This window comes from Pinus tabuliformis, chromosome 7 (assembly GCF_031772625.1).
Source record: "Pinus tabuliformis cultivar Carrire ecotype Pingquan chromosome 7, CPIR1, whole genome shotgun sequence".
NCBI lineage: Eukaryota > Viridiplantae > Streptophyta > Pinopsida > Pinales > Pinaceae > Pinus > Pinus tabuliformis.
Genome location: NC_142293.1, coordinates 861,670,030 through 861,679,547, shown reverse-complemented (window position 1 = coordinate 861,679,547; position 9,518 = coordinate 861,670,030).

Genomic DNA, 9,518 nt, shown 5'->3' with positions numbered 1-9,518 from the left:
GCTTGACCTGGCAGTGTAAGGGTAACCCTATGGTGAGGAGAATATGTCCCTATATTCTTCCACGACTGTATCAACCTGCTTTTGCTACGCAGAGGAATCCTTCCTAGTGGTCATGAATGTGGTTATAATCTTCCCCTTACTTTGAGTGTGAATCAGAAATAAAACAAATTTCCCAGTTTGGGATATGGTCTTACTGCATTTCTTAGCAAATATCAAAGAGATGGCGGTAGGCAGGGCTACCTCTGGTACCTTTAATTACTTATTACCTAAAGAAACAATAACGGTGTGATGCCTCGACTCATATACAACATGATGCTTCCACAAGTATGGTTGGCCAAATAATACACCACAAACTTCAAGAGGAGCAACATCACACAATACCTCATTTGTGAAGGGCTTGATGTTGTATGGAAGGCGACACTGCTGGTTGATGCGAAGATATCGTCCTTGGTGAATCCACTCGATGGTGTACAATTGTAGGTGTGGTGTGGTCAGTAGGCCCAACTGCTTCAAGAATTCTATTGAAATGAGGTTCTTTTGGATCCCGCTGTCAAAAATGAATTGGAGTGGCGAAACCTTCACCTGCATCTATGAGTGGAAGAGACACTCCCGCTCCTATGGATCTTTGGGCTTAATATTTTGGATCTTGGTGGTGGAAAAAGTAGAATTGGGCTCGACATCAATAGTCTACTTCCCTTTGTCATTCCCCTTATCAGGTTTTGACTCAGAGTCGAAACATGCATATGATTCTGAAGCCTTCAACTCAGCCACCAGTGACTTTTTGGCTCAATACTCACTTTTGTTGTGAGTGGGGAACTTATGGAACTCACACCCCTTCCTTGTGTCCTTCTTCATCTTCGTGGTGTTGTTCCTTTCTTGCATCTTCGACGGGTTGTCCTAAGTCACCCTTCCTTCTCTTTGTCATTTGTTTTGCGGTTTGGGGGTGCCTTTTGCTTGCTTTAGATTTGCAGATCTAAAGTCTTGCTTATTCTATTTTAACTTTTGCTCGATATTTACAATGTATTGATAGGTGGGCCAAGCGAGGATATGTTTAAGAATTCCATCTCATCTTGGACATAGTTGTGTGGTCAACCACGACACTTGAGGACCAGATTCTGCTCAAAATACTTGATACCCAACTTCGTGCGAAGGGTATGAGAAATATTTCTGAACTCTAGCAAGTATTGGTCCCTCACCTATCGTAATGTGGTCCACTTTATGTACTTATATTCATAGCTCTTGACAAGGTAATACTGCTCCTTGATGTCATCTCGGAAAGAGTTCTAAGTGGGTGTGGCTAAAAATAGTGAGGGTTTCCTCCTGTCCTTCTGCTTATAGTATGCTTCCCACCAGTCCTTCACGTAGGGGGTGACTTTGAGGAGTGCAAAAGTAATATTTTCCCTACTGGAAAAATCATGAACCAAAAAATACCCTTCCAATAGATTTAACCATCTATCTACAATGTCTACATCTATCTAGCCTCCAAATATAGGAATATCAAAGTTGACTTGTACCTTGAAGGGAGTGGTGCTTCCAGAGTGGTTTCCAGATGAAGATGTGTCTCATGTGGGCATCCGACAAGGGATATGTGCAAAGTTGTCCATCATCAAGTTCCTCTGTCATTCGAGGGCTTCTTTGAGCAATATTTTGAAGGGATCTCCTGCTCCCTCATCTTTCTTTTCTTCTTCCATGGGAGACCATCGGGGTTTGTGAGGCTGTCCTTGCAAAGATTCAACTAGTTCAAGCCCTATCTCCTTATACCCTGACCTCGTTGGGGAGATGCAAAGAAAAACAAAGGAAGAGTAGACCGGTTTGAAATCAATGATCCGATATAAACACAAACACAAAGATGCAGCGGGAATAAAACTTCATTTCATTAATATCAAAGAATTACATACAAAATGGAAATAAACTAGCTCAAGTGATGTTAACTTAACTTTGAGAAGGGATGTGGCGGCTACATGCCTCTTAATTGTGTTACAATAACACTCGAAGGTATATATATTATTGAGAAACAATGCAAAACCCTAAACATCCAAAAACCTAACCCTAGGATATGAAGCGCCAAAAGTATGGGCCCCATTTGGGTAAATTGGTACATCAACTTCCTGGGGTCGTAACTTTGGCATATGATCTCTATTTGATGCGCACAATACCTCGTTAGAAAGATCTATATGAGGAATAAAACTTTTAAGTGAAGACTTTACTTGCCTTTTTTCCCCAAAAAACATCGTTTAGGGCCTCAAAACGACTCCAGAATTTCAAGACCCAAAAAAATTGCCAAACATAGTAAATTGTGCTACAATTAAGGAAAATGAAAAACTGAAAGAGACAGTGGTGGGGTTCCAAGTGGAATATGTGGCTGGCCACCAATATCCACCTGGATCAATCCTCCCACCTTAGGAAAATGGTTCCCATTGCATTGAGTGCCTCCATGAGATGGGGAAACTTCTACTGAACTTGGTCCTAGGTGAGCCACTTGCCTTAGTTCAAGAGTTGGCCAACTTTGACAACCCGATATAGTTGGACCTTATGCTTGTGAGTGTCCTTGATTTATGTGTCCATGATCTGATCAGTTGTGGAATGTTCCATGCAGTCTGGGTTTAACTATGTTGGTGTGAGTTGTTCTGGAATGTCTGATGTGTCCAATGATGGTGGAAACACTACAACAAAACCAGCGATTAGCGTCCCTTTTTACTTCTTTTTTTGCATCTAGAGCCCATTTTTGGTGCTATTTGCATCCATTTATCAAATATGGTGCAAAACTTGACACAAAATTTGCATCAAGTTTTGCACCAAATCTTACACCAAGTTTAGCACCAGGTATTGCAATAGGTTTTGCACCACGTTTTGCACCAAATTTTATGCCAAGTTTTGTGTCATCCTTTACACCAGGTTTTGTTCCAGGTTTTGCATCAAGTTTGGCACCTAATTTTGTTTGACATACTTTTGCATCCTCATTTGCATCCACTTTTTGCACCTACACTTGCATCAACTTTTGCATCGACTTTCGCATCCTTTTTTAAATCATTTTTTGCATCCATTTTTTCATCCATTTGTGCATCCCTTTTGCGCCAAGTTTTACATCGTGTTTTGTGTCTAGTTTTGCATAAAATTTTGCATCTACTTTTGTTGCATCCACTTTGCCCTCTTGTTTGCCATCCATATTTACATCCTCTTTTGCATCTATTATTGTACCCACTATTGCATCTAATATTTTTGTGCCACAATTAGCGCCTAGTTTGGCACCTCCTTTTGCACCCACTTTTGATTATAATTTTGCATCCACGTTTGCATCCTCATTTGCGTCTAGGTTTTCATCAACTACTACATCTATTTTTGCATCCCTTTTTGTATCCAATTTTGGATCGGGATTTGCATCGGGTTTTGTGTCTCGTTTCGCATCTACTTTTGCATCGACTTCTATTGCATCCACTTTTGCACACAATTTTGCATCCACTGTTGCACCCATTTTAAATTTCACTTTTTGCATCCCTTTTTACATCTTCATTTGCATCATACTTTGATTCTTTTTTTGCATCTATCATTACATCCACTTTTGTTATGCCACAATTTGCACCATGTTTTGCACTCATTGTTGTATCCACGTTTGCTTCCAATTTTGCATCCATGTTCACATCCTCTTTTGCATCAAATATTGCATTTATTTTTGCATCCACTTTTATGTTAGGTTTATGCATTGGGTTTTGCATCTCGTTTTGTATCTACTTTTGCATCTACTTACATTATATCCATTTTTTGCATCCAATTTTGTTTTGCCTGTTGCATCAATGTTTGCTTCCACTTTTACATCCATTTTTGCATCTTATTTTGCATATTTTTTGTCTATTGTTACATCCACTTTTGTTGCACCATATCTTGCACCTACCATTGCAACCACATTTGCTTCCACGTTTGCATCCCCTATTGCATCCACTTTTGTTTCATCCATTTTTGCATATACTTTTGTTTCCATTGTTGCATCCACATTTGTTTCACCACAATTTGTGCCAAGTTTTACACCTACCATTGGACCCATGTTTGCTTCCACTTTTGCCTTCATGTTTGCATCCAAGTTTGCATTGACAACTGCATCTACTTTTGCATCCACTTTTGTGTCAGGGTTTTCATGTTGTTGTGCATCTACTTATGTTGTATCCACTTTTCGTCCAATTTTATTTCTATTGTTGCCCCCATTTCTATGTTCGCTTTTGCATCCCTTTGCCAACACTCATCATATTTTCTGCATTGATGATATTCCTTATGGCATTGACAATTATGAAAAATTGATGACAATGTCAATAATATTGACAATGATGAAAATGAAGATGATGGCGATGACATGAATTGTGATTATGATGATAAAGACGATAGTGGTTACAATGACAATGATGATGATGGCAATGATTATGATGATGACGATGCTAATGACGTTGGCGAATCTTCCCAATTTTAGATGTTGTCATTGTCATAATCATAAGCATTATCTTTGGTGTCATGATCATCATTTTCATCTAGGTCATCATCAAAAACAATAATGGCATGAATGATGATGATGCATGATTACAACAATGTCGATAGAAATTACATTAATGATGATGATGGGGATGATAAAAATGACAATGACGATGATAATGGTGGTGATGATGATCATCATCGATCATCTGTCAAAAATAGAGTTGTTATTTCTCTTACGTATATCAATGTGTCCTAAACAACCCTTTTCTAGCACTGATCACATTTTTTGGGTTGATGATATTTCTTACAACATCTACAATTATGAACAATTGCAAACAATGTCCATAATGATGATGATGATGATGGCATGAATGGTGATTATGATGATAATGTAATGATGGCAATAACAATGACAAGGATGATGGTGATGATGATGACAATGATTATGATAATGAGAATGAACTTACAATCTTATGGATTCGTGAACAATTACTAGTTTCAATACCATCTTCTGGATACGTATTACTATCATACTTTTTAAATTTTCTGTCTCTCTTGAGGTATGTTACTATAATGGTGTTGTCAACACTAGAAAGATATCTTGTTGTAATGGTGGTTCTAATGTTAGCACTAGCAAAGTTTAGTAGGGAGGATGCTACTACAAGAGGAATTCCTTCTAAGTGACTATGGCATTCAAAATGAGGCTTTATGGGCTGCTTGTTAACACATGTTCTCATGCTCATATAAAATTAATGTGAAAAGTTGCTTTAATTGGTTCCCATGCATAATTGATATTGATAATGGGGTGGTATAAAATTGTAATGGGCATATCCGTTAGTTAGTTATGATGGGTCAACAACATTGAAACCATCCAAGTGACAATTCACCTTGGAACAATCGTCGCTCGTGCGAAAACACGAAGTTTATGTAAATGAAAGTTGTGATTGTAGTGGAATTAAAACCATCGAGAAATATCAAAGAAGACGCTGCCTACCAGTTTTGAAAGACAACCAAGGCATTGAACAACTATTTGCGTTAGGATGTAGTGAGGGAATCGAAGGAAATTTGGCAGCCCTAAGTTGCCATTACTATTGCCAATCACACATTCAATAGTAACCATAAAAGGTAGCCACATATAAACAAAACCTCGAGGTGTTGACAGTTAGAATCTATTGTAATAGCTTTGACGTATATATAGTTTTGTGTTTAGATGAGAATGAAGTGGGCTTCATCCAGGGTTCGGCTCAATCCTCGTCCATTCCATGCAGTGGTGTTTAATTCACCAAGCAAGAGAATATTACGTGAGTGTTCAGAGTTAAATCAACAGAAATCAAGGACGTGTGATTGTCAAATTATTGCTCCTCCCTTATGATTGAGCGCTTGATGCGATGGTCATTATCCTTGGGTGATACTTTTATTCCCCATTTTCTATTGAAAAAGTAGCGTTTTTCTGTTCGATTATGATAGGATTGGATGAACGCCAGTTTGGGTGGATGTAGACCCATGTTTTTTTGTGGTGATCTTCAAATGTCTTGAGGATAAGAAAAAAATCCTTGACCAAGGTCCATGGTTTTGGGGATGAGTTGGTCTTCTAGTGAAGCCATGGTTTCCCAACTTCAATCCTCTCACTATGTTGCCGATGACTACTCTAGTATGGGTAAGATTCCCAGTTTTCCCATTCACTTTACCCATCTAGATCTCTTAGAAAAAGTGGGCAATTTTATTGGAAGATTCGTCAAAGTAGACAGGGAAAGACTTTTGAAAGGCATTTTCACCTATGTTTGCATATGTGTTTAGGTAGATCCCAATGAAGTTTTGTGAGATAAAATTGAGCTCAAGTGGATGGGAATTGTGTATTCTAGTTCAGTTATTCTGAGCTTTCAATGGAAAATTTTGACTCTATTTTGGCTTACATGCAAGATTTCATAAACTAACGCTCTCTATAAATGGACTAGACAAGGTTGTGCTCAAAATTTTGTTTAAAAAATGGCAGAGTTTGGGAAGAAGTTCTTTAAGTTAATGGATCAGCATTCAGATGCATTTCGAGTGGTTTGATTGAATGATTTCTGTCTCAGTTCCGCACATTTAAAAGTTTTGGAGAATGGGAATTGATAATTCTGGTATTTGATGGTGTTCTATTCAAATTACACAGAAGAAGATAGAAAGCTAGGGCTCACAACCCCTACCTAAGAAATTCTGGTATTTGATGGTTTTCCCCCGACCAACCAATTGTTAGGCTCACAACCCGGCTAGGCAAGGTCAAGTTTAGGAACAACCTAGCTAGGCGAAGTGAGAGAGTACCGTAGTTAAGCGCTGCAGGGTCAAAGAGAGAAGGTGAAGGGTTGGATGCCTCACCGATCAATGGGCTAAAGTAGGGGTTGGGTGCTTTGTCAAGCCCCCCCCGCTTCTTATTCACCAGTGTCGTGTCGAGAGCAAGGAACATTCTGGAAAATTCAATATTAAGCATCAATCTGCGATGAAACAGGGGATTCCTCTATAATCGGCTATGGGCTTATCTAGAAGGGCACCTCCTGGCCTTATGACTAGCATCTACACCTCCTTCCTTCCATATGATAAGGTCAATGGTGAAGTGGGTCTAATATCTTGCTATGGAACTTCATGCATGGACAAGGAATCAATATCTACCTACTATGCCAAGGGGACTATTAGAAGGGTACTAAATAGGACCAAAGACTGTTGGCTATTGGAATGGCTAAGTTATACTAGATCTAGATCTTTATCTCGGTAGAGAAGAGAGTAAAGAAGTGAAACGTAGAGATGCGAGTATCATATGTCTAGACGAGTATAATATGTATAGAGCTCGAAGAGAATGAAATTCTCTGAGAGCTAGCCATGGCTCAAAGAGCCTCTTTTTAGTTGTTGAATTTAATGTCGACTGCTTTCTCCTTTCCCTTATTTCCTCTCTCTTATTCTTTTTTCTTTTCTCCTTTCTCTTATTCCCCTGTCCTTTCCCCCCTCTCCCTACCCGTACCCCACCCTCGCCCGGACGGCCCTCAAGCGTGCCTTCCCCTATCCTCGCCCTATGATCGCTTACCGCTTATCTTTTTTCTTGAACTCGTACCTTTGATGGCTCCTCCGGAGAGTGTTCCGTTCTCCTGCAGTGCCGCCCCTTACCTCTTTCAGAGTAAGATAGACTTCTTTCTTCAAACAAGTAACAGTTGTTCGAAAAAAAAGAACAACCAACAACACCCAAAGTACTCATACCGACTTTCTCTCCTACCGAACCGAAGCAAAGCCTAGGTAACCGACTTTCTTTCTCTCGATACGGCAACCGAAGTGAAGTGTAGGTAACCGACTTTCTTTCTCTCCTACCGAAGGTAACTACCAAAGGTAGGCATTCATCTACCGAAGGGAGGACGACAGGTAACTGACTTTCTTTCTCTCGATACGACAACACAACTACCAAAGGTAGGCATTCTTTCCGGCATCTTTCCAACTCTTGCTCTTACCTCTCTTTCCAAAGGAAGGAAGGGGGGTGTTGGGGGAAGGAAGGATCAGCTTCCTTCCCATCGCCAATGAAGGAAGGGGGTTGTAAGGAAAATATTATTAGTGCCAAATGAAAATTTATGTTAGGGATGCTTTCACATAGTTAGTTTTGTAATTATTATAAACATCACATACATAACAACCACAAATAAAAAAAGTATGTAATATATAAGAACAAAACTAATGAAGTTGTTAGTACTAAAATGAGGCATATATCATCACATGTAATCTTAGATATACTTAGTGTGAAACACCATGACATCAATGTCTGAGCAATTTGTAAATGTGCTACAAGGGCTCAATAGGGGGCTAATATTTATTTGATAGTCACATTCTTGGCTTTGTTGCTTCATTTGAAGGAAGGAGGACACTATTGAATTATTTCAATTACATGGTTCACACCTTCCAAGTATTAGTTAACTTGCCTAAAAAGGTTCCTAACACAAGTGATCAATGCAAATATCACCCATAGGCTACTTTTGTTCACAAAACTTAACTCTCCCACTTTATTTTTGTAAAGACCCACTAATTCAAGTGTAGCCATGGTAGTTGATGCACGACCTCATGTGCACCAAAAAACATCCCATAACCAACCTCCTCGAACCAAGCTTACCCTTCCACTCCTAACACCAAAATGTGCAACACTTATCATAGGGTCCAAGGGGTATTGTCCTTGGTGGCCTCTCATCACTATTGATAACTAGGGTTGAAATGTCACACCCCATGCTTGTGAAACATCTACATCATTTGGCACATTGAATTCCATCCATGCACACCAAGTTCTAATATGCATGCATGCTTATCCTATATCTGCTTATATTTAGGAATGCCAACCATGACATAACCATTACAATATCTTTCTTCTTATTACTATAGAAAAAAAGGACCCTTTTGTTATTCACGAGGAAGAAAAAAAGCACAAACATTGACAAAAAGATTGTAACTTCTGTCATTACAATGGGTTGCCAGAAGACAAGGCATCACGACCCAGAAGAAGAGAAAAAGAAGTTGTCGTAAAACCAGGGTTTTACAATTTTTTTTCTTCTGCAAATTATAAGACTGACTAGAAATGACAATAGCATGCAACCAAAAATTGTAGAAAGTGTATTATACAACCACGAAGAGGGCCCTACTATGAGAAAAACAAAGACAGTGACTAGAAATGACATTAGCCTGTAACAAAAAATTCCCGAAAGTGTATTATACAACCATGAAGAGGCCCCTGTCAAGAGAAAAAGAAAGACATTGTATTTGAGGCTAATTGAAAGCTGAATGTAGACTCACTTGAAATTTATAGTAAGCTAGTTGATAACTAATTGAAAATTTGACTTAAAGCTGATCCATATTAGTATATGGGCATCGAATGAGAACTTTGAACTGGGTTGCCAACTAATTCATCATAATATATATAACCTGTCTCCAGACAAATAATTCTTTTTTAGAGAGAATCTACAGTTGTATTTAGCTCCCTATGGATGTGATGGAAATTGATTTCCTAGAAGTGGTTCTTTAACTCCACAATTTTGCTTTTCCAGGAGGATAAACTTATAACT